Here is a 25,000-nt window from a genome sequence, read left to right on the forward strand (position 1 = left end):
GGCTCCATTAAAAAAACAATGAGATTAGTGTTGTAGTACTGGAGAACAATCTTCATAAGGTTTCTTGAAGGTCTTGGTCTCGGTCTCAGATTTAGAGGACTATATTATTTCAAGATCACGACTGCTCGGATATATCATTAAATTTGCCGGTGCATTGTCGGATTTAATCATTAACGTCATTAATGTGATTGGATGTAAAACTTACTGCTTCAGATGCAACTTTGATTTATTACGGCGGTTCAGAAATTAATGAGGGATTGTGTCAAAAATGACACAAATGAATACAAATGCTCACACATTTCCAGATATTGATGCAAAAAAAGTATTTGTATGAGATCTGGCCTTTTATATTATAACTTGAGGATTATATCACAAGAGCAAGAGACCCATTTTCACAAATTTGAGCATGACTGTAAACATTAAATAAATAAAAAAGAATTAAAACAATAATTTACTAGGTCAGATGCATCTTCTGTTCCACCCCCAGTGCGAAGATGAATATTGGTGTAAGTGATTTCATTTGATTGGTATAACAGCTCTTATTCTAATGATGTTTCTTGACTAAAATAAGTCATTTCTTATTTTGAAGTGCTGGTCTCGGATTAGGTGGTCTTGACTACAACACTAATTGAAATATATATCATCAATAAATCATCTTTCATTGGTGTTTGGTTTGTTAGGAACAATATTAGGCCGAACTATTTGAAAAATTGGAATCTGAGGTTGGAAAAACATCTAAATATTGAGAAAATCTCCTTTAAAGTTGTCCAAATGAAGTCCTTAGAAATGCCTATTACTACTAATAATACATTTATGATATATTTACCAAATATCTTCATGGAAAATGATCTTAAAATCCTAATTGTGTTTGGCATGAAACGCTGTGGGCGTGGCCACATTAGTGGATAATGAGTCGCTCATGAACAACTGACATCTCTCTCTTTTTAACCAGATTACATAAACAGAGAACACTTGTTTTTGATTTGATTTATATTATTTAAAACCTGACATTTCAACGCTTCTTTAGTCATATGTCTCATGTTTGTGTGATGAGTATTCACTAAGTTACAGTTCATTTTCTGAAGATAATCAGAATGGACGTCATTGAGAGAGAGAGGGGGCAGATCGCACATCATGTTTGTTTTCTTTAGCAAAAAGCACAACATTTTGTTTTTATTCACACAATATCCTAATGATTTTTGGCATAACAGAAAAATATATAATTTTGACACACGCGATGTATATTTGGCACAGATATACCCGTGAGCTTATGCCTGGTGTTGAGCTCCAGGGTCACATATGTTCACACAGAAATCAGCTGTTTAACGTTGGAATAATATTTCACAGTTTTTACTGTATTTTGTATCTAATAAATGCAGCCTCGGTGAGCAGAAAAAAACTTTTTAATAGCTCCTGACTGTTGCATCAGAGGAAATTATGATGCATAAAGACACTGGTTTAAATGAGTTTGGATGTTAAAATAAGTTCTTAAAACTAATAATAAGCATGTGCTCATGAACAGGTTATGTAAAATGAATAACAGAGACAGGAGAGAAAGCCGAGAGAGAGAGCGACGGCGCTTCCACACAGTAGAAATGACATCTTGAGAAGTTAAAAACAAAATCCATCAACTTTGTACTCGCTGCTGGGAGATTTGAAAAGGCCGATAATTAATGATGGGTTGGGTGGAACTTCAGATGGAGTAGAAACTCGGGAGCGAGCGCATTGTTTGGCTGACAGACGCCGGTATTGTGCTCTTCAACACAATAATTCCAACCTGCTAATGTCACGGCAGCCATTACAGTGATTCCTCACCTCGTCTCTAATCAGTCTTTTGTGTTTCCAGAGCGCAGACACAAAGAAGCGATAATGTTTACTTGCCGGCTAAGTTGTCCTCTGATGACACTCTCTATTCGTCGGCGTCTTTTGCGAGTGTCAAAGGGAACAAAGGCGATTACGGCTGCCATTCTGCCGCCGATGCTACCTGCTCCTCTGCTTTTGATTTCAAACAAATAAAAGGAACATCTCTCACTCCGATGCCACAGATAATTAAAATGACATTCCTAATTGCCCCAGTCACCGTTAATGTTGGGCTTAACCTACGCAGGCCTGTCATTTCTGCGCTGATAATCGCAGGCGGTATTGATTCCGATGCTCCCGTTCTCCATTCACACGACGATAAACCAGAACTTGCTCAAAGTGAGTCCAAACCAGATGCACGATTTACGACTTTTAAAAAATGAACCTAAAGAATAATCACAAATGAAATCTCACATTTCTCAAATGCTTTTCTTACTTAGTATTTATGCCTTGTTTCCAGTCCAAATATCTAACAAATCTTAAATCAACATGCATTTACTAGATGAGTCAAATTACACTTTTTCTGGGAAAATCAAATCAAAATGAAGATTTGACAAGCAAGATCTGCCAATGGGGTCCGAAATAATCTTGTTTCTGATTGAAATCTTGTGTCTAAACAGAATCAAGATTATTTTTTCGTACTTTTTCTTAAAATTGTATTTTCCAGAATACCAGAAACCTTTTTTTTTAGTAAATGCATCTTGAATTAATAATTTTTAGATGTTTAGACTTATAGACTTATGATAGAAATAATGCCGAATTAGAAAAGCATATTTTGCAGTGAAGTTGCTATGAATCTTTTTTGATGTGAAGTACGATTGATGACTTAAAAAAAAAAAAAAAGAACCCAAAGAAAAATCACAAATAAAAATATCTAGTTTCCCAGCATAGATAGCAATGGAAATTATTAATAATAATAATAATGCTGATAATCGCAGGCAGTATTGATTCCGATGCTTGCGTTCTCCACGACTATAAACCAGAACTTGCTCAAAGCGAGTCCAAACCAGCTACAGAACCGTTTCTAAGACGGTCTAATTGACTGAGACGTCGATAATAAAACATTGCAATGATTCAAGTTAGTGTGCTCTAAATGATGAGCTTTTCCCACCAATGACAATGACAGTATCTCCAGCTAATACCATCAGGCATACATTACTCTCGGCTGTGTGAAGAAGACCAGTCGATATGGGGTATGTTTCCCATACAGCGGCGTAACTCACTGCTGAACTACCACAATACGCTGCATCGTTGAAGAAATAAACTAGCTAGACATGAATATTTCCCAAAACCGTACTGTTGCAATTCTGTCATTCAACCGCGCTGGTGATGATGTCATGCAGGTGGTGGAATATTAACTGCTTTAATTAACTATTTTGAGATTGAATTCATGCTAGATTTTTTGCTATAAAATATGGACATGGCATCTGAGGACTAATTCCTATTTTTCTCAGTGATTTTGCTTTATTTCCAGATTCAAACAGACTCGTTCTTCCATACACTCTTCAGAAGCTTTAAATCTCTTGACAAACTAAAAGATGTAAATTACATTTGCATGTATTTAAAATAAAAGATATAGGCTGTTCTGAATGTCAGCTTGCTTATTTTGCTTAAGATAAAGATTTATAAAGTCCACATGCAAACAAGAAACTGAGCTTCGACGCTGCAAAAAAATGCACTTCTTACTCAGTATTTTTCTCTTGTTTCTAGTCCAAATATCCAACAATTCTTACATTAAGAAGTATTTACTTGATAAGTTAAACATATTGTCTTGTTTTGCGGAAAAATGACTCAAATGAAGAGAGTTTTTGCTTAAAATAAGATAAATAATCTGCCAATGGGGTGAGAAAAATAATCTTGTTTTCTGTTTGAATTAAGATTATTTTTCTCACCCCACTGGCAGATTATTTATCTTATTTTAAGCAAAAACTCTCTTCATTTTGAGTTATTTTGTCCCAGAAAACAACAAAAAGTCTTATGTGGTTTTACTGATCTAGTAAATGCATCTTGATTTAAGAATTGTTAGATATTTGGACTGGAAACAAGAAAAAAATACTAAGTAAGAAGTGCATTTTTTGCAGTGTAACCACAGGTCGAGATCACGTTTGCGAATGTTTGTTGGAACGTCCTGTCATGGCCCTAATATAACAATTGTCTATCCATACAGAGGGTCATACTTTAAAGGTATGGATATTAATAAGGAATCTTTGAGTAAACTTTGAGTACCATTTGAGTATCTCATTGAGTGTCCTGGTTCTCGGTAATCAAAATATGGTCGCCCTACTTTATGATATGTCTCAACCTATTTGATTTTGGTGATGCATTCAGAGAACAATCATTCCATCAAGACATGGACAACCTCCTTAAAATCCAATTGTTCCTGACGCCAAGCTACCAAATGAAGCTAGAAAAAGAGTTTCAGCTCCAGGACGGGTTTCTCTCTCAAGCTGAGGTCCGAGACTCACGGCCTGCGGATGCGCCTCGAGACGAGCGAGTGTGTGTGTGTGTGTGTGTGGAAGTGACAGACTCCCCACAGGTTAACACACACACACTGCGTCTGGGTCATCAGGGCTGAGGCCGGAGGATAACGCCGAACCATCAACACTCGCATTTACCTCACCATTGCAAAACCTCTGATAATCTCTCTCTCGGAAACAGTTCACATTAGTTAACGACATTAATATTCATCTTAGTTAATAACAGACACATAATTTAAGCAATTCAACCAAACATTACAGTTACACATCATGTTTCTTAAAATCTACATTTGCATCCATATATCATTTATTTAATGGACCTGAGCTGACATGAAATAACGCCGATGTTTTTAACGAAGATGAATAAAAACTGCAACAAATGTTTTGGTATTGCTCAGTGTTAGTTCATGCATTCACTATTGGGACCATATTGCAAAAGTTTACCAGTACACTGTAAAACATTATTTAAAAAATAAGTTACCTGGTTGCCTTAAAATGTTTAGTTCATTGAAAAAAAAAATGAAAAAAAATAATACAATGCATTTATAAGAATCCACAACCGTTATTCAAATATTATTAAATGATTTTGTAAGCATATTGGGTAATTGTGTGTGTTTTATCTGTGATGACGCAGCCAAATGGTGCTATTTTCATGATTTATCATTTTTCTTTTAATGTTTCAATACAATAATATTTTGAGTTTCTATTTATTAAACCAATTTCCTTCATTGTATCAACTCAATTTTTTTTAAGTTCAATAAACTTAAAATGCAAAGGCAGCCAGGTTACTTACTTTTTTAAGTTAAACCAACAATATATTTTACAGTGTATCATTTCCATGTGATGTGTCTTCTTCTCGAGAGGAAAAGTCCAATCCCAAAGGAAATGTTTTTGCTCAGTCATTGAGAGTTGAGAAACGAACAGATCAGTTGATGCGAAAACACGAATCTTGTGCAACTTTAAGTGTGTTTGGGTTGTGTTTCCACGAATTGTTTTGATACGAATCTCTTCCCGAGTGTGGAAACCCAGGCTGATATGGGGGTTCAACCCCACAGCGCCTCGAGAAAAAAACAGAAAGAGTGAAAGAAAGAGAAAGGGGGTGGTGTGGTGAAGAGAAAGGGACAGAAGGGCAGCAGCCGAGAGCGAACAAAAGAAGAGTGAGAGAGAGAAGCAGCTTTGAGAGGCCAATGAATGGAGAAACTCAGCGATGTGTAAAACAACTCCTCTGTGTGTGTGTGTGTGTGTGTGTGTGTGTGTGTGTGTGTGTGTGTGTGTGTGTGTGTGTGTGTGTGTGTGTGTGTGTGTGTGTGTGTGTGTGTGTGTGGATCCGGGACGGGACGGGGCGGGGGTTGTTTCAGGAAGGGGGTGGATATGTTCAATAATTTCTGCCGTGAGGCGGCCACAGTAGACGGACTCTAATTGAATTTAAGTCCCATTTATTTTGCGGAGCAACAGGCTGGAAGTCTGAAGGTTTCGCGGCTGGGACTGACCCGGTCCGGCTCGCCATCTCCAGAAAACATGCATACAAAAGTCAATCAGGAAATCTCACAAATAATACACACGTGTGTTTATGCCGTGTGTGTAAAGTGCTTTCACTGAATCGTATAAAAGAGCATTTTTTGCACAAATTCTTTCAAATTGCACAAGTTGAGCCTGATCTATTTTTATATAAATGATGACCAACTTTATCAGCACATGTCCAGTCCACTCACTGCAAAAATATGCTCTTCTTACTAAGTAATTTCTAGTCTAAATATCTAGCAATTCTTAAATCAAGATGCATTTACTAGATAAGTAAAATTACATGTTATTTTTCCTGCTCTGTTGAAAATAAATTCAAAATGAAGAGAGTTTTTGCTTAAAACAAGCAAAATTATCTGCCAATGGCGTGAGAAAAATAATCTTGATCTTGTTCCCATTCCAAACAGAAATAAGGTTATTTTTCTCACCCCATCGGCAGATCATTTTTCTTGTTTTAAGTGTTACCAAACAGTAAATTATGCATAATTGCATGCAACTAAAGCCTACCCCTATAGTACATGTTAATAATCCTCAGAAGTTAAATATTTGATTACACTGCAACAAAGACACCTTAAAATAAAGTACAACCTGTATAAATAAATGTGGCTTTACATTTTCAAAATGATCAGACGAGTTTGTGAATGTAAGCATACATGCATTTTAAATAGAAAAAAAAAAACTGTGCATTAAATGAAAGTGAAAATATCTGGAGATTTGGCCCTAAATAAGGCAGTAAACTTTAACTACATATACTGATTATAGGGTTTGGTTGAGGTTAGTTGCATATAATCATGCATAATTTACTGTTATTACTATGGTAAGTAATGTGTAAAAAGGACACTGTAAAATAAAGTGTTACCAAACAGTAAGTTATGCATATTTATATGCAACTAAAGCCTACCCCTAATGTACATGTTAATATTCCTCAGAAGTTAAATATGTGATTACACTGTAACAATGACACCTTAAAATAAAGCGCAGCCTGTGTAAATAAATGTGGCTTGAAATTTTCAAACTGATAGTCATTTTTCACATTTTTGTGAATGTAAGCATTCAATGCACTTTAAATAAAAAACTGCATCAGATGAAAGTGAAGATCTGAAGTTCTGTCAGTAAACTCCTGCATCAGCGCAGGTGAGCGCGGGGAAACTCTCACATCCGTCAGGCACAGGAAAGGTTAAAATTAGAAAATTTAATTTATTTGATAATTTCCCAGAATAATTAGAGTTAATATGGGTTAATTAATATGCAAATCTCTCAGCAGATGTTCGACAGTGAGTGTTGCGCGCAGAGGCTCTCCGCATGCGTTTGGCTGTCAGTTAGTGACCGTAATTGCTGTAACTAACCAAATACACACAAAACCTTGAGCGGGATAAAACGCTTTCTGCCCCAGTCCCGGCACACCGCCACTTCTCTCGCACAAAGACGCACAATTTCTTATTTTCTCTCGTCTGAAAGGGCCTTTTATGCGGCGGTCGTTCCGCTGGTGAATGAGGCGAGCGTTCAGCGCGCTTCACGCTTTATATTTTCCATAAACGTGTATAAATATAAAAGAGGAACAGAACGACACCTGCTCTCGGGGTTGTTGCTGTCTTCCCACCTAAATGTGTTCAGATGGGGCCGTTTACGTGAATGAACAGGATGAGGGAACATGCAAACGCTCCTCGACTCTTTTCAACCAGGTTGCTCATCAAATATTGATGCAACTCCAAAAAGTCCTCAGCTGTGATCGCTTTAGTGCGTATTTGACTGCGGCAGATCTCAGAGCGCTGTTAAAACTTTCATACACACACACACACACACACACACACACACACACACACACACACACACACGAGAGTCTTTCACTGGTGTTTACCTGAAAAACACACATAGTCGAACAGGTTCTATATGGAGCCTTTAAGGCGCTTCACAAACTGTATGTGATCCTGGACCACAACATTTTTTTTAAAATTGAGATTCATACATCATCTGAAAGGTGAATAAATAATCCCTCCATTGATGTTTGGTTTGTCAGGGACAATATTTGGCCGAATTATTTGAAAATCTGAGGGTGCAAAAACATCTAAATATGGAGAAAATCTCCTTTAAAGTTGTCCAAATGAAGTCCTTAGCAATGCATATTACTACTAATGATACATTTATGATATACACTCCCCTACAGGATTATTAGGAGGATTATTTCGCCTTCAGAACTGCCTTAATTTTACGTGGCATTGATCAACAAGCTGCTGAAAGCATTCTTTAGAAATGTTGGCCCATATTGATAGGAGAGCATCTTGCAGTTGATGGAGATTTGTGGGATGCACATCCAGGGCACAAAGCTCCCGTTCCAACACATCCCAAAGATGCTCTATTGGGTTGAGATCTGGGGAATGTGGCGGCCATTTTAGTACTTTGTGACATGGTGCATTATCCTGCTGGAAGTAGCCATCAGAGGATGGGCACATGGTGGTCATAAAGGGATGGACATGGTCAGAAACAATGCTCAGGTAGGCCGTGGCATTTAAACGATGCCCAATTGGCACTAAGGGGCCTAAAGTGTGCCAAGAAAACATCCCCACACCATTACACCACCACCACCAGCCTGCACAGTGGGAACAAGGCATGATGGATCCATGTTCTCATTCTGGTTACGCCAAATTCTGACTCTACCATCTTTTGTAGCCCATCCGCCTCAAGGTTGTGTGTGTTGTGGCTTCACAAATGCTTTGCTGCATACCTCGGTTGAAACGAGTGGTTATTTCAGTCAAAGTTGCTCTTCTATCAGCTTGAATCAGTCGGCCCATTCTCCTCTGACCTCGAGCATCAACAAGGCATTTTCTCCCACAGGACTGCTGCACACTGGATGCTCTTCCCTTCTCACACCATTCTTTGTAAACCCTAGAAATGGTTGTGTGTGTAAATCACAGTAACTGAGCAGATTGTGAAATACTCAGACTGGCCCGTCTGGCACCAACAACCATGCCACGCTCAAAACGGCTTAAATCACCTTTCTTTCCCATTCTGACATTCAGTTTGGAGTTCAGGAGATTGGCTTGACCAGGACCACACCCCTAAATGCACTGAAGCAACTGCCATGTGATTGGCTGATTAGATAATTGCATTAATGAGAAATTGAACAGGTGTTCCTAATAATCCTTTAGGTGAGTGTATTTACGGTAAGGCATTTACTAAATATCTTAATATCCTAATGATTTGTGGCATTAAAGAAAATAATTTTGACCCATACGATGTATTATTGTAGATATACCAATAAGATAATGACTGTTGTTGAGCACCAGGGTCACAGATAGAAATTAACTTTATGGATTTAGTTTAAATAAATACATTTTTACTTACATTTTTATGAATTAAAAAGCTTGTATCATAAGAATAAAATTAAAAAACCCATTAAACATGCACCCATTAAACATGCTCATGCAATTGCAATTTCTCCCTATATAGAACCTTCTTGCTTTCTTTAGAATTGCGGCAAAAACCCAAGAATTCTGTATAGAGCTAGAAACATTTTAATATATACGTTTTCAAATGAATTGATACATTAACACAAACGATGCAGTTGAGCTGAATAATTATAATATTCGTGCGGCATTGCCCAATCACAGCGAGCCGTGTAATCAGGTCTGTTAATGCAGTTGATCTTCTCTCAGAGGAAAACTCGAGGTCTCTTCCAGAGCTAAACGCCTCGCTGCCCTAACGCTCTTACAACACACAGACACAAAGACACTACGCCTCCCTCCCTGCCCCCCCCCCCCCCCCCGTCTCTCTCTCTGTCCATCCGTCTGTCTCTCTCTCTCTCTCTCTCTCTCAGGTAGTGGAATGCGCTGAGGCCGCAGTATGTCGTGTTGTTGGGTTGAGTGGGTGCGGCTGTCACACCGCGGTGTTATCAACCAGACAAACTATTTAATAAGAGTGAGGCATTTGATCTGGCCTGCATCACACACACACACACACTGCCCCTAAACCTACCCATCACAGGAAACATTCTGCATTTTTAAAAACTCCTCCTGTGTGATTTATAAGCCTTTTGAAAAGTGGGGCCATGGGTAATGTCCTCATATTTCACCCTCTCCTGTAATACCTGTGTCATACCCATGGCATTATACACATTTGTGTCCTGATATGTCACAAAAACAAGCACACGCACACACTTAACCATCTATGAGGACATGGGTTATGTAACTTTCCCCTCAAAAAACTTGTGAGAATTTGTATCTGTGACTAGAGATTCATGACACACTTTTTTTAAATACAATCCATATCTATAAAAATAAATAAATCACACTAAGCACATGCAAATGTAGAATTAATTTTGCCACAGCTGATTAAAACATTAGTAGAGTGTTTCCCCGATCTGCTTTTGCCAATGTATTCACCTCGTGCAAGATTAATAGCAGCGCCACAATAACGTACAGCGCTGTCAGAGCAGATTACTGTGTGTTTGGAGTAATAATGGCTAAACACAATCTGAAATGTAATTATGCCCTGTAACGGGATCATTTGACTGTGATTTGCTTTGATATAAATAAAGAATGAGCATACGGCAGACAAAGGTAAGGTGTGTTTTCTTTTCTTTGGAATAATGTGCACTGATGAATCATTCACAGTAAGAGCAGGAACGTCTGCTGAGCTGAGTAAACACACTGAGTCTTTACACCAGAACGTATATTTTCCTTCTTATTCCGCAGCGCTAAACTATCAGGCGGACACTGAGATAAGCTCGCGCTGAGAACAGCGTTTTGAGACGCTCAAGGTTGCGCTGCATTCCTGGCCCTCTGGAAAGAAAACCTTTATCTCCGTCCGACAGAGTCCCACCTGAAAATCAGCACGAGTTCCTCCAAAATCAAATACGTTTAAATGAAACTGTTGTGTTTAACATAGAGGAGAGGAATACACAACGGGTCTTTACTAAAGTACATCTTCACACTGAACATTCAAAACAGGAAAGAAAAGTCATAAATTTGTGGGTTACACTTTAGAGTAATGGTCATTAGTTAACATTAGTTAAAGGGTTAGTTCACCCAGAAATGTAAATTGTGTGATTAATTCCTCCTGTGGTTGGCCAGCCGTCAGACCTCCGCTCATCTTCACACACAGATGAAGATATTAGTGTTGAAATCCGATGGCTCAGAAAGGCCTTCATTGACACCAATGTCATTTCCTCTCTCAAGACCCATAAAGGCACTAAAGACGTCGTTACAAAGCCCATCTCACTACAGCGGCTCTACAATCATTTTATGAAGAGACGAGTGCACAAAAAAACGAAATACCAACTTATATAGTGATGGCCGATTTCAAAACAAAGCTTCGAACCGTTATGACTCAGTGAATCGATTCATGATTCGGATCGCCAGAGTCACGTGATTTCAGCAGTTACTAGACAATTACTGTCTGGTAAATACTTCTTGTTTTAAGAATTTTTAGATGTTTGGACCAGAAACAAGACAAAAATACTGAGCAAGGATAGCATTTTTTTGCAGTGTGATTATTTTAAAGTGTTACCAATGAGTGTTTCTCCAATGCAATGATCTCAGCATTAAATTCACCCAAGATCGAATGATCAGAGCTGCGATCCGCATTCATTTGGTTCTTTTTTTATTTCCACGGAAAAAATGATAAATCGAAAGTCAAGTCAACTTTATTTATATCGTGCTTATACAATGCCAATTGTGTCAGAGCAGCTTCAGTGTTAAACAGGACAATACTGCAGCAGAATTAGATTTGGCTGTACAGTCGTTCTGGAGTAAACAGTGATGTTATCAGCTTATTTTAATTTATCATAGAGAGACAATGTTGGCAGATCAGTATTATAGTTTATAGAATTAAATAAGACCTAATGAATATATTTTATTTGGATATTTAGTTGAATAACGAATTTTAGTGAAACATATCACATATCAAAGAAAGAGCAATCCGAGGATGTTTTGTTAGAAGTGAAGAAAAGGAAACGGCATTTATCAACCTGATGCTGTAAAATACGGAGGCCTTTCTGTCTGTATGAATGGAAAATTAATAAAATAATAAAGCGCGCAGGCGGGGGGTAAAAACCGCCTCTTGGACGTCTTCCAGGCGGGTCACGGGGGGGTTGCATTCATTGTGGGGACGAATTTTCCCGATGCGTTCCGGGCACAAAGAGAGGATGAGGGCAGGTTTTGGGAAAAGCATCTGTGCTCAGGTCGATTACTGTCATAAAACTCTGCCAGCTGGGGGTCAGGCGGAGAGAGGAACGGGGGGGCAGAGGTCCTCAGATGGTATAAAGATCAGAGCAGGACGATCCAGGTGAGAGGTAGAACCCCCCGGCCAGCCCAATCTGAGCAGCTCATTCAGATGCTAATGAGAGGGTAGAACACATCTGTTCCCCCCCTACCGCTCCGGGTCTTTGTCACCTGAAAAGCTCCCCACCAGGTATCAAACAAGCTGCAGGAAACAGCCCCTTTCCATCCTGTTACCTCCGCTCTCCAATCAGCAAATGAGGCCCTGGTGACAACAGGGGCCCCCAAGAGCCCGACGGGGCCACCGATGCCCCACACACACCTGACACAGTTACACAGTCCAATTAACCCTTGCTCGCTGACGAACACCAACAGCACGATGTTTAAAGGGTTAGTTCACCCAAAAATTAAAATGCTGTCACTAATTACTTACCCTCATGTTGTTTGACACCCATAAGACCTCTGTTCATCTTCTGAACACAAATCAAGATATTGATGGCTCAGAAAGGCCTTCATTTAGCCTGGATGCCAGCCGAACTTAGCCCCGCCCACAACGTTTTTAGGTCGGGCGGCTTGGTCTGGCCTCGATCCATAGAGGAGTATTTATTTCCGAATAGAAACTGACCATTGAGATCATCAGGGCGGGCTTTAGACGATGACGGACAGATGATCAACAGAAACGTAATCATCTCGTTATCAAAGGCACTTGGATTATATTTGTTCGAATCCTAAACGGAGAGCTTGTTCGTATCTGCATCACCTTCACTATTTATCTCAGAAAAGATGATCATGTTGGGTCAGTACTCTGTGTATCATTAAATTAGTTTTTTTTTTTTACAACACCGCCAAAGATAATTTTTTCCAGCGTGCATGCAGACAGGGCTGCCAAGTTTTTACAACAAAACCCGCCAACTACTAGCCCTAAACAATAGCTTCTCGGGGGTTTCTCCTGGGAAAAATGGGAGTTGGGGGGTAATGGCAAGGTTGCTGCTAAAATTCGCACTCATGGGTCTATATATCACATAATAGTTGCTTCAACCCCCGGAAAAAAACGTGGACATGGCAACACAGTGCAGTTGAGCTCTGTTGACATTTGACAATTGATTGGTTGTCGGTCTGTCCAATCGAGGTCCTTCCTGGTTGGGTCGAAACACGCCCCATAATCACGGCCCAATGGAGCATCAGACTCATATTCTGACTACAATTGAGTATGACCACGTCAGTCTAGCCTTATTGATTATGAATCAGTGAATCGTTTCATGATTCGGATCGCGTGCCAAACCGCCAAACTGCTGAAATCACGAGACTTTGAGAATTTTTAAAGCGCATGCAAATAATGAACTTTGGTGATTGTGAATAACTATTGTGTTTCGTGAGTATAACGCTCTGACAGCAGCATTTCAAGTGCAGCTAAACTAACTTTAAGAAGGGATATTTGCTCATATCAGCACGTAGACTCACAGGCACACTCAAACACAGCTGAAATAAACTGAGAGAAACATTTAAAATGTAAAGAAATACAAATAATTAAATAAATGCAAAACTGAAAAAAAAAATGCAATTCACAAGCGTGTAATGAACTGTGAATGCAACATGTCATCCAACCAATACGCCTATATAGGTCGCTTATCACTTCAGTGAAATACAACCCATAGGAGCGTTTACTAAAGTTGTGCTCCTATTGACAGCAGGCCACTTTCATTTTAAAGCATTTTCCCTTTTATCTGCATAATATTTCAGGTTTTGCATAGCTCAGTTGGTAAAGCATAGCACTACACACCAACAACATGTGATCATGTGATCATGCGATCGTGAGTTTGATCCTAGGGAACACGTGCATATAATGTGTGTATGACTATAAATCTCTGGGTAGGTTTAGGGATGGGGTGGGTTTAGTTGTAAATAAAAAAATATATATATTTTTACTAAATGGAAATATGACAAATGGTGGTAAAAAGTCCAGACATTGCATTAAAATGAACACGCATTTTGATTGGTAATGGCAGTCATATGTCAGTTCATGACATCAGATGTAACACGACACCTTCGTTTTTTATGCCAGCTAGAGAGCGCATGATTTTAAAACGTAAATATAGATCGTGATAAGGAGCTTGAAAAACAAACTATAGAGTCATATTTTTTTGGAGGACAGGTTGGTAAATGCCGTACTGAACGATTCAATATTATATTAAGAATTGTAACATCCCAAGTAAACACGTAAAGACACTTGATTTGCCTTGTGCTCTCTCACCTGCCTTTTTACTGCCATCTTGAGATACACACCGACATGTTTAATTAGAGCTGGATCCTGCGATTGCCCCACGCTCTGTCAAACAAGACCCATGCGCAGCTCAACCCAAATAACGACCTGAGACAGACAGCCCCGCGGCACGCTGGCGGACCCCCCGCCAAGCTTTCTTATGCTAAATGCGCCTCCCCTAAGCCTAATCTTCAGCTGGGCCGCTTAAACACAACAGCACGCTGCACCTTTACTGCAGAACGGAGGCCGTTAGCATGACAAAGATGCTCATATATTTATATGCTGAACATTGAGGCAATGTTCCACACTACATCATATCTGCATTTAGAGCTGGAGAATATTCTTTAAACTGCAGTCAGATCAAGTAACACTTGTTTTAAATAAAAGGATATAAATGATCACACAAAATAGTGACATTTACATGCTGGTCTAGCAAAACTTTGATCAAGGAGGTCACCAGCTTACACATCATTAAATTGTTTTTAAAGGCATGCTATACCTTTTATTATGAGCAATTCATGTGTGTGTAAATATACATATAAAAAAATAATGTTGACCTTGTAATGTTTAATCGAAGTACCATACAGGCTTTTCTCTAGTGATGTATCATTTAGTTCACTTAAACTGCACCCCTTTCTTACAGTTGATTTGCATTCAGATCAACCTCCATTTGTGTGAGTGATGCCCAAATCTCAATATCCAATAACCAATGCATAGAACCAAGCCAAGGTGGATGTACACATTTCTCAGATGTACATCGCAATATGGAAAAAAGATATGTTGCTACATCCGTGCCTCGACTTTAAAAAGCCCCAACCTAATGCATGAATATAATGTCCTTTTTTTGTAAGGTAGCATCAAAGCTCTCGTCTTTCTGCCAGCGGTGCACCACAATGCAAGCGCGTTCCTTGCGAAATTGAGCGTTCCCTGTTCTCTTTAGGTGTACAGAGGGGCCGCGGAGAGTAAAACTGGAAGTTTTGATGTCCTGTCCACCTCTCCGGCTCAGCTCTCCGAGCGTTTTCCTCCGAGCCGCTCTCTTTTGATCACAGGCATGAAAGCCGTTTCTTGTGAGAGTGCAGGTACCAGGGGTACGGCTAGGTGCTAATTAGCTCAGCAGGATAATTGATGTGTAGATTACACTGCGAACAAATGCCTCGACTTGTTTGTTCTTCTCACTTTTCCACCCCCCTTACCCCTGCCCTAATGAACAGTACCTGCCTCGTTAAAAACACGCTAATGCGAGGATATATGCGCGGGGAGGGCTTTCCCCAGGTGGAAATACCTTTCAGAGCGAGCGTGCACAAATGCGCTCCCATGTGCATGCTCCTGACCTGCAGAAATGCCTCCGCTGAGCACAGGGATTTATGCAGGCAGCTCAAAGAATTTAAAAAGGAAACAATTTCTAAATGAAAGGCCGTGCCATTAGAGTACCAATGGAGTTCTATTGTTACGCCCCTGTAATGCCATTTCCTTCATCTTTTGTCTCAGAGAGGCTATTATTAGCGGCCTCTCACAGCTGCGTATCCGTTCAATAGGGTTTGAATTTGGTCATTAACAAGTGAATATCAGCAAACACATTTGTGGAGCCCCTGCCATTGCTAATAAACTAACAATGAGTACAAGCCTAATTGGGAAATGCAATGAAGAAATGGAGGCAAGGTGCCTGAGGTAAGGAAAGACAGTGGAAGAGTAGACAGGTCATTATGAGGACGGATGTGGAGAGAAAAAGGTGAACAGTTGAATTGTCGCCTCCTCGCAGTTCCCACGGACAGCTATAATCCGTCTCTCGCTAGTTTACACGTTAAACACGTTATTGTGATTATGGACTCCCGCTTTCGCAGTGCTTCCACACACACACACACACACACACACACACACACACACACACACACACTGGGATCGCGTCTACGCCCGCGAGCCATCCGTGTGTTCTCCCGGACAGCTGATGGGTCTCCGGGTCAGAGCGTTCCCTCTCCTTGACCGTTCGATGCACTTCCTGTCTGAACTGAATTCCCTGCAGCCGTCTTCAGACCGGAAGTCTTTGTTAACCACTGTCTTAAAATCTTGCAGAAATTTGCTACCAGAAAAATTCCACTCGATTCTGAAAATGCACATGGGGGATTCACTAACAATGATCTTGTTCTGAAGACAATGACTTAATTTAAGCCTGAAACAGTGACTTTGGAATTATGCATTTGGAAAGTGCTTAAAAAGTGCACGTCTTCTCAATTAAAGTTGGCCAATTCAACATTCAGTGAATTCACCCCACAGAGTTTCAAGATGGAAGTCCAGCTAAAATCCAAACTGCTAACTTTTTGCTTTCTCCAAACTAAGCCAACAGGAATCTAATCCTCCAACAAACTCCATAAACACACTCCTCCTGCTTTAAAAAAGTGCAAGGAACCATTTTTCCTCTCGATATTTCTGCGCTTAGACCGCACCATAATCATCTTATACACGCTTTTCTTTGTTTGGGGATTTTCACGTTTCTCCTTCCAGAGAGATAAGCAACACAATAATGAAAGCTTTAATTACCCCACCCCTCTGCCCGCTGAAGGACGCGAGACTGTGTCATCATGGAGGGGGGAAGCAGATTGTGCCGGAGCTAAGAAAAACTGTATTTGGACTTCTAGCCGAAACAAAAAAAAAAATAGCAGTCGGGAAAACTGGCACATTCCATCACCGACCTGATAATTCTCTCTCCATCCCTAACCCTGGAGGGCTTTTGTTTTCCCCTCTCGCTTCCTGTCACCATCTCGGCATAGAATCAAACGACAACAGGGTTTACTTTTCTGTCTCAAAGAAAGATAGACAGAGAGAGAGAGGGGGGGAGACGAGAGTGATTCGGTCAGGGCTGGGGGTTTCACTGGGTCACAGGAAACCTGGACTATGCAGATGTTTAACAAAAGCCTTTCATCTTCTCAAGCTTTCCTGAACTTCCAAGTGCCGGAGCTGATAATGAAACCTCTTCTCTTTCAGCAGTAGATATGAGGCCTTTTATCCAAACTATACGCTCCTGCTGTCGCCATTAACAAACGCATAACAGGTAATTAGAGCATAACACTGTTTCCTGTGGAGATTCAGGAGTGAAGCTTCTCTATTGATATAACGGCAGTAAAAATGCATGTATATATTGATCAACAATCAATATAGGAATATCTGGATATATTAAATATAGGAACAATCAATAGGAGGTATATATAGGATGTGAATCTGTAGTGAATAAAGGAAATTCTGGGAAGAGGTATAGGGTGTTTGTTGGACTTCATTGGTCGTTTTGTTATTTTCAGGAGGACAGTGTTGTGTCAATATCACAGGCTTCCCACCAGCTCATCTTTATTAAAGACGGTCTACTGACACTCATAATATCCGGCTAAAGGAGGGACAGGGGCATCCACCTGAGGACCTGCAGAAAAGCAGGATAAAGCCGTGAGGTGACAGAACACACAGAAAGGGCCGCTACTACTGAAGGCTTTTATTTGTGACGGCCTTGTTTCTTTTTTGGTTTATGTGTGTGTGTGTGTGTGTGTGTGTGTGTCTGTGTGTGTGTGAGCCTGTTTGTTACTGTGGCTCTTATCTGCGCTGGTGTATGTGTAAGGTGTGAGAGGATGAAAGCCGTGTGGGTGACAGGAACTCAGCTGCGGCAAGGCAGAAAGAAACTAATCAGCCTTTTACAGCTTGAACCGAGGCGGTTAGGTAGCCTCGCGCTAACCGCACACGCGCTAGCTCTGTCACCGCTACAAATTGGCTTCTTACAGAACTCAAGGTGCCAACGGACCATTAGACGCACAAAAGCAAGAGTTTTACTAGCGTCTCATGTGGAAAAAAAACCCTGCACCTCCCCGCCGAGTAAAACACACACTGTCTGCAGCTCATCAGGGATGTTTGGAGTTCTGGAATATCTCTGTTCTGCCAGAGTCAAGATGTTTTTCCACTGGATAAGATGTTTAAAATGTCTTTCTCCTTTCAGTACAGAGTCAATAGAATCAACAACATCTATTTACACACCTTTACAAGACCTGGATGTGAGAGTAAACAAGAACGCAGCTTCTTTAAGCACTACACCAATGTGGCTTTATCCTCTAATGGCTTGGAAATAAATCAGACGCGTGCACATGCACACGCACCTGCGGTAAACAGGTTGACAGAGAGAGGAAGCTGTCGCCAATTAGCGGCTGTGCTAATCTGGTTGTGTCGAGAGGATTATACTCCGTCCTGGTGGGACGGGGAGAAATTTCATTTCCTGTGCAGCGTTCGTAGACTCTACCTGAGTCAGCGGAGCTGTGCATGTCAAATCCGTGCTGAGATAACGGTTAATCATCTCTCGCCCTGAGAAACTGTTTTCCTCCACTGGGCCGAGCACCCGACGCTTCATTCCTTCTGAAAACACACGTGAAAATGTGACCTAACCTCTCACCAACGCCAACGCATTCAGGAAACACACGAGGAGACGCTGCCTCCCAGAATTCCTCGAGATGTTATACTGTGTTATCTTGTCTGCCATTTTAACTTGTTAACAAGGTTCATGCTGACTTCAAGTCCTCCAGTGGAGTGAATGCATACGAGTCCAGAAGTCATAAGTGTGTGATTTTGACGTGAATAAAATGAGCGTTGGCAATTTCATAGCTGGCCAGCCATCTTAAAACCTAGTTAAATTAGTCATCTTTACAGCAGGCTCATTGAAGAAAAAACATGCCTCTAGCAACACTTCTGCAAAACTTCACAAGCCCACCTATATATATATATATATATACAATTAACTGCAGTTTCCAGCAGTTATTAACACTGGTGGCAGTAAAACACCAAATACATTTTATTCCTCTTGCACAATTTGGAAACTAATACGCTTTGACGTTTGCATCACATAACCAGCTCCATATCTGTGGCTTTTCTGTCGTAGTAAACTTATTTATCTAGAGCACTGCACTTGTGATACTGATCTCGGGAACAAGTCCCAGGAGTCGCAATAAAAGAGCATGCATTTAGTGTCACTCAATGGACATTTCACTTTGAAAATGTTTTTAAATGTGGAAGACAAACATTTATCACTGAAGAGTGGAAGTTGGTGCTGAAAAGTTACGGTTTTTTTTGTAATTATTTGTTTGGCTATAAGGTGGAATAATGCATCCTAATTAGTGTGTGAGATTAGAGCTGGTGCAGTCCAGTAAGAGATAGAATACTATCTGGGCATCTTACTTTTTTTTTAGCTAATATCATCATCAAAAAAAAAGGTATTTGTGGTATAAATATGCAATTTTAACGGCACTTGTACTATGCAAATTGGGTCACTTCCACTACACCGAACTATCACTGAACTATCATGATCAGATTCTTTTGAGAGATTAAGAAGACATATTTGGAGTTTCAATAATTACTAAAATCAATCATTTAAACTATAAAAGTGTTGAGTGCAAGTTCCAGTATTAGCGGTTAACCAAGCACAATGCGAGAGAGGCGGGGGTGCGGGGCTCATTGTGTGAAGTGTTGAGCTGTATGTGAGAGATAACAGTGAGACACAGATTCAGGACGGAGAGGTTAGAGGTACAAGTGTTTTATCAGGTTGTTTTGTTCCTGGGAAAATCAGGCGGAGTCATGCATTCAACCATCATGAAGGACGAGGATCTCAGAACACGGCATTTTGTGCGTGAGTGTGTGTGTGTGTGTGTGTGTGTGTGTGTGTGTGTGTGTGTACGCTTACAAGCTCCGTGCGGTTTATCTGTGTCAAATCGCATGCTCATAAATACTCTCAGCTTTAAAGTGTTTCACAGATTCACCATAGCGAATTTTGACAGCACTTCCTCACATTAGATCTTCACTGCTGGTTTTTGTCTTTATTTCATTATTTTGAGCTGAAAACACACACGCTCCTGAAGCGGGAGAGAAAGTGTCCATCTGTCTGAAATTTAAGCAGCCTACTCTGACACAAATTCCCAGAGAGAGGAGTGATTTCCTCAGGTTTAACTAAATAATTTATGCTCACCTCACTTTAGCATGATGAAGCAATTTTAGCTTGTACTGCCACACACACACACACACACACTAAAGAGGGTGAAAGATAGAGACAGAGAGAGAGACTTCCTGAATATCTGAATAATTCAAACTTCTAGACAAGAGGAACTAAGACATGTTACTTTTCTTAATGAAGGAGATTCTCAGTCTGTTGAAACAGGAGTGACCGCAAAACTGGAGTTCGACTAACACTCACACACAATGCTACTAACTTAATGCATACTGATAAACATCTCAAAGAGTATAGGCTACATCACGTCCCATGTGAATGATGGCTATTTAGGATTTTTAACTCAATGGACAGCGTGCACAATGTTGTTAACCTCTTAACCTGTGCCCCTATTTGTGAGAATTTTCAGAAAATGACATCCCCAAATAAAAACGTCTGCAGCTCTTAAACCCTATGGTCTATATTCATAAATCTGGCCTTATTGTAAACTAGACACTTGATATTGGGTTCCCCAAGAGTCATAATAACTTAAAATAGTATAGGGACAGAGTAAAGCAAGGGGAAATATGAATGTAAGTGACTTACTTGTTTTATTATTATTATTATTCCCTTAGGGAACAATTTATGAGATTTAAATGTTGAGGCCCTGAATATAACCTAAATATAAAACTGAATGTCTGATCATGTTTTGATTTCAAATTTGAGGATGATTCTCTCAAAAATGTAGCTTCTGTAAGCTTTTTTGTTAAAAATGTATAACGTTTATAACATGTTAATAAAGGTGGATTACACGAATTGCTTTATCCGGTTGTGCGACACTTTCTCAAGACATTTTACACAATGCATAGTTGTTTCAAGCATTGATCAAATAAGCAAAATAGAGATGAAAAAAAAAAATCACACCTGTAAATTCAGATTCAACACTGCGTACTGCCGAATTCCTAATATAGCCACTGGCTGCATCCCAATTCACACACTATCCACCCTAACAGCCAGATTATAATTAGTGCAGCCCAATTATAGATGCTTTACTATCTGGGCATTGTGGATGTTTTAGACATGCATGCTTTGGCTTGCTCAGTTGGGGACACTAACATTTAGATCTAAGTTATTCAACTTAATATACAAATATTAATTAGGTCTTATTTAATTCTAAAAACTATAATACTGATCTGCCACCATTGTCACTGCATGATAAATCAAAATAAGCTGATAACATCACTGTTTACTCCTGTTTGACATTGTGAAGCTGCTTTGACACAATCGGCATTGGAAAAGCGCAATATAAATAAAGCTGATTGATTGATTGATGCTTTTTGCCAAATATTATCCACAACAATCACTCATGGCATAATCACTCACTTCATTCAAAAGACAGGTAAAAGTGAATCTCTTCCATGAACACTTATCATAAAAAAAATCTAAACTCTTCCTCCACTACTTTTTCTCTTGTCCGTCCTTTTTCTGGTTTTTGCTACTCTGAGTAATATCCAAATCTTTGTATTTAGGGCACTTTTTGCGTTTCTTCTCCTCTTCTTGACGGATCGCTTCCTGTACTCCTCAGTTGTAAGTCGCTTTGGATAAAAGCACATAAATGCATAAATGTAAAATGCATAAATGTAAAAAAAAAAAATCTAACTCTCCTTCCTCTTGCTACTCTGAGTAATACCCAAATCTTTGCATTTAGGGCACTTTTTGCGTTTCTTCACCTCTTCATGACAGTTGTAAGTCGCTTTGGATAAAAGCATCTGCTAAATGTAAACACAGTGGGATGCGACACTAGTACTTTGCAGATCAGGTCACTACACCAGTATCTGAAACACGAGCATCTGCGAAATCACAGAGAGCTGATTGGACTCATTGAGGAACAGATCTGATTAGCTGAATGGACCCGTGTGGCCCGTTTAAGAGAACAAGAGACTGAAGTGAGGAAATTGAAGGTGTTGTAACATTAGAAGGTCAGATTGGTTTTCCTCCGAGGGATTCGTGAGGCTTCCTGTCAGCGCTCTGAACCAAACCACCAGGGAACACTGGCCCTCGAACCCGACACGACTAACTCAGAACAAAACACAAGCCTGCGCTTATCAAAGTGTACCAAAATGCACGAGCAAGCCAAGACAGAGAGGTCCCTCAGGTTGCAGGTTCGAATCCTTGGGAACGTGCATATAGGTGCTATAGGTCATTTTTCAAGCACCTTATTACAACCTATATTTACGTTTTGAAGTCATGCGCTCTCTAGCTGGCATAAAAACCATGACACTGTCTTGTTACATCTGATGTCATGAACTGACCAGTCGTTACCAACCAAAATATGTGTTAATTTTAATGCAATGTTACCACCATTTGTCATATTTCTATTTAGCAAAAATATATTTTTTTAATTTACAACTACACCCATCCCATTGCCAAAAATATTGTCGATAGGGGCACAACTTTAGTAAACGCTCCTATGGGTCGTATTTCATGAGTTAAAATATTGTCGATAGCAGCACAACTTTAGTAAACGCTCCTATGGGTCGTATTTCATGAGTTAAAATATTGTCGATAGGGGCACAACTTTAGTAAACACTCCTATGGGTCGCATTTCATGAGTTAAAATATTGTCGATAGGGGCACAACTTTAGTAAACACTCCTATGGGTCATATTTCATGAGTTAAAATATTGTCGATAGGGGCACAACTTTAGTAAACGCTCCTGAGGTTCGTATTTCAAGAGTTAAAATATTGTCGATAGGGGCACAACTTTAGTAAACGCTCCTATGGGTCGTATTTCATGAGTTAAAATATTGTCGATAGGGGCACAACTTTAGTAACCGCTCCTATGGGTCGTATTTCAAGAGTTAAAATATTATCGATAGGGGCACAACTTTAGAAAAAGCTCCTATGGGTCGTATTTCAAGAGTTAAAATATTGTCGATAGGGGCACAACTTTAGTAAACGCTCCTATGGGTCGTATTGCATGAGTTAAAATATTGTCGATAGGGGCACAACTTTAGTAAACGCTCCTATAGGTCGTATTTCAAGAGTTAAAATATTGTCAATAGTGGCACAACTTTAGTAAACGCTCCTATGGGTCGTATTTCAAGAGTTAAAATATTGTCAATAGTGGCACAACTTTAGTAAACGCTCCTATGGGTCGTATTTCAAGAGTTAAAATATTGTCGATAGGGGCACAACTTTAGTAAACGCTCCTATGGGTCGTTTTTCAAGAGTTAAAATATTGTTGATAGGAGCACAACTTTAGGAAACGCTCCTATGGGTCGTATTTCATGAGTTAAAATATTGTCGATAGGGGCACAACTTTAGGAAACGCTCCTATGGGTCGTATTTCATGAGTTAAAATATTGTAGATAGGAGCACAACTTTAGTAAACGCTCCTATGGGTCGTATTTCATGAGTTAAAATATTGTCGATAGGGGCACAACTTTAGTAAACGCTCCTATGGGTCGTATTTCATGAGTTAAAATATTGTCGATAGGGGCACAACTTTAGTAAACGCTCCTATGGGTCGTATTTCATGAGTTAAAATATTGTCGATAGGAGCACAACTTTAGTAAACGCTCCTATGGGTCGTATTTCATGAGTTAAAATATTGTCGATAGGGGCACAACTTTAGTAAACGCTCCTAAGGTTCGTATTTCAAGAGTTATTATCGACAAAATATTGTCGATAGGAGCACAACTTTAGTAAACGCTCCTATGGGTCGTATTTCATGAGTTAAAATATTGTCGATAGGGGCACAACTTTAGTAAACGCTCCTATGGGTCGTATTTCATGAGTTAAAATATTGTCGATAGGAGCACAACTTTAGTAAACGCTCCTATGGGTCGTATTTCATGAGTTAAAATATTGTCGATAGGGGCACAACTTTAGTAAACGCTCCTAAGGTTCGTATTTCAAGAGTTAAAATATTGTCGATAGGAGCACAACTTTAGTAAACGCTCCTATGGGTCGTATTTCATGAGTTAAAATATTGTCGATAGGAGCACAACTTTAGTAAACGCTCCTATGGGTCGTATTTCATGAGTTAAAATATTGTCGATAGGAGCACAACTTTAGTAAACGCTCCTATGGGTCGTATTTCATGAGTTAAAATATTGTCGATAGGGGCACAACTTTAGTAAACGCTCCTATGGGTCGTATTTCATGAGTAAAAATATTGTCGATAGGAGCACAACTTTAGCAAACGCTCCTATGGGTCATATTTCATGAGTTAAAATATTGTAGATAGGAGCACAACTTTAGCAAACGCTCCTATGGGTCATATTTCATGAGTTAAAATATTGTCGATAGGGGCACAACTTTAGTAAACGCTCCTATGGGTCGTATTTCATGAGTTAAAATATTGTCGATAGGGGCACAACTTTAGTAAACGCTCCTATGGGTCGTATTTCATGAGTTAAAATATTGTAGATAGGAGCACAACTTTAGTAAACGCTCCTATGGGTCATATTTCATGAGTTAAAATATTGTCGATAGGGGCACAACTTTAGCAAACGCTCCTATGGGTCATATTTCATGAGTTAAAATATTGTCGATAGGGGCACAACTTTAGCAAACGCTCCTATGGGTCGTATTTCATGAGTTAAAATATTGTCGATAGGGGCACAACTTTGGTAAACACTCCTATGGGTCGTATTTCAAGAGTTAAAATATTGTCGATAGGGGCACAACTTTAGCAAACGCTCCTATGGGTCGTATTTCATGA

At 39.7% G+C, this 25,000-nt stretch overlaps 1 protein-coding gene across 2 annotated transcripts in view; it reads right to left on the minus strand.

The window, feature by feature from the left end:
* Nucleotides 1–25,000, minus strand: part of zeb2b (zinc finger E-box binding homeobox 2b) — a 101,377-nt gene that overhangs the window by 28,323 nt on the left and 48,054 nt on the right. The window lies entirely within an intron of this gene.

This window comes from Pseudorasbora parva, chromosome 12 (genome assembly GCF_024679245.1).
Source record: "Pseudorasbora parva isolate DD20220531a chromosome 12, ASM2467924v1, whole genome shotgun sequence".
In the NCBI taxonomy this organism is placed as follows: Eukaryota; Metazoa; Chordata; class Actinopteri; order Cypriniformes; family Gobionidae; genus Pseudorasbora; species Pseudorasbora parva.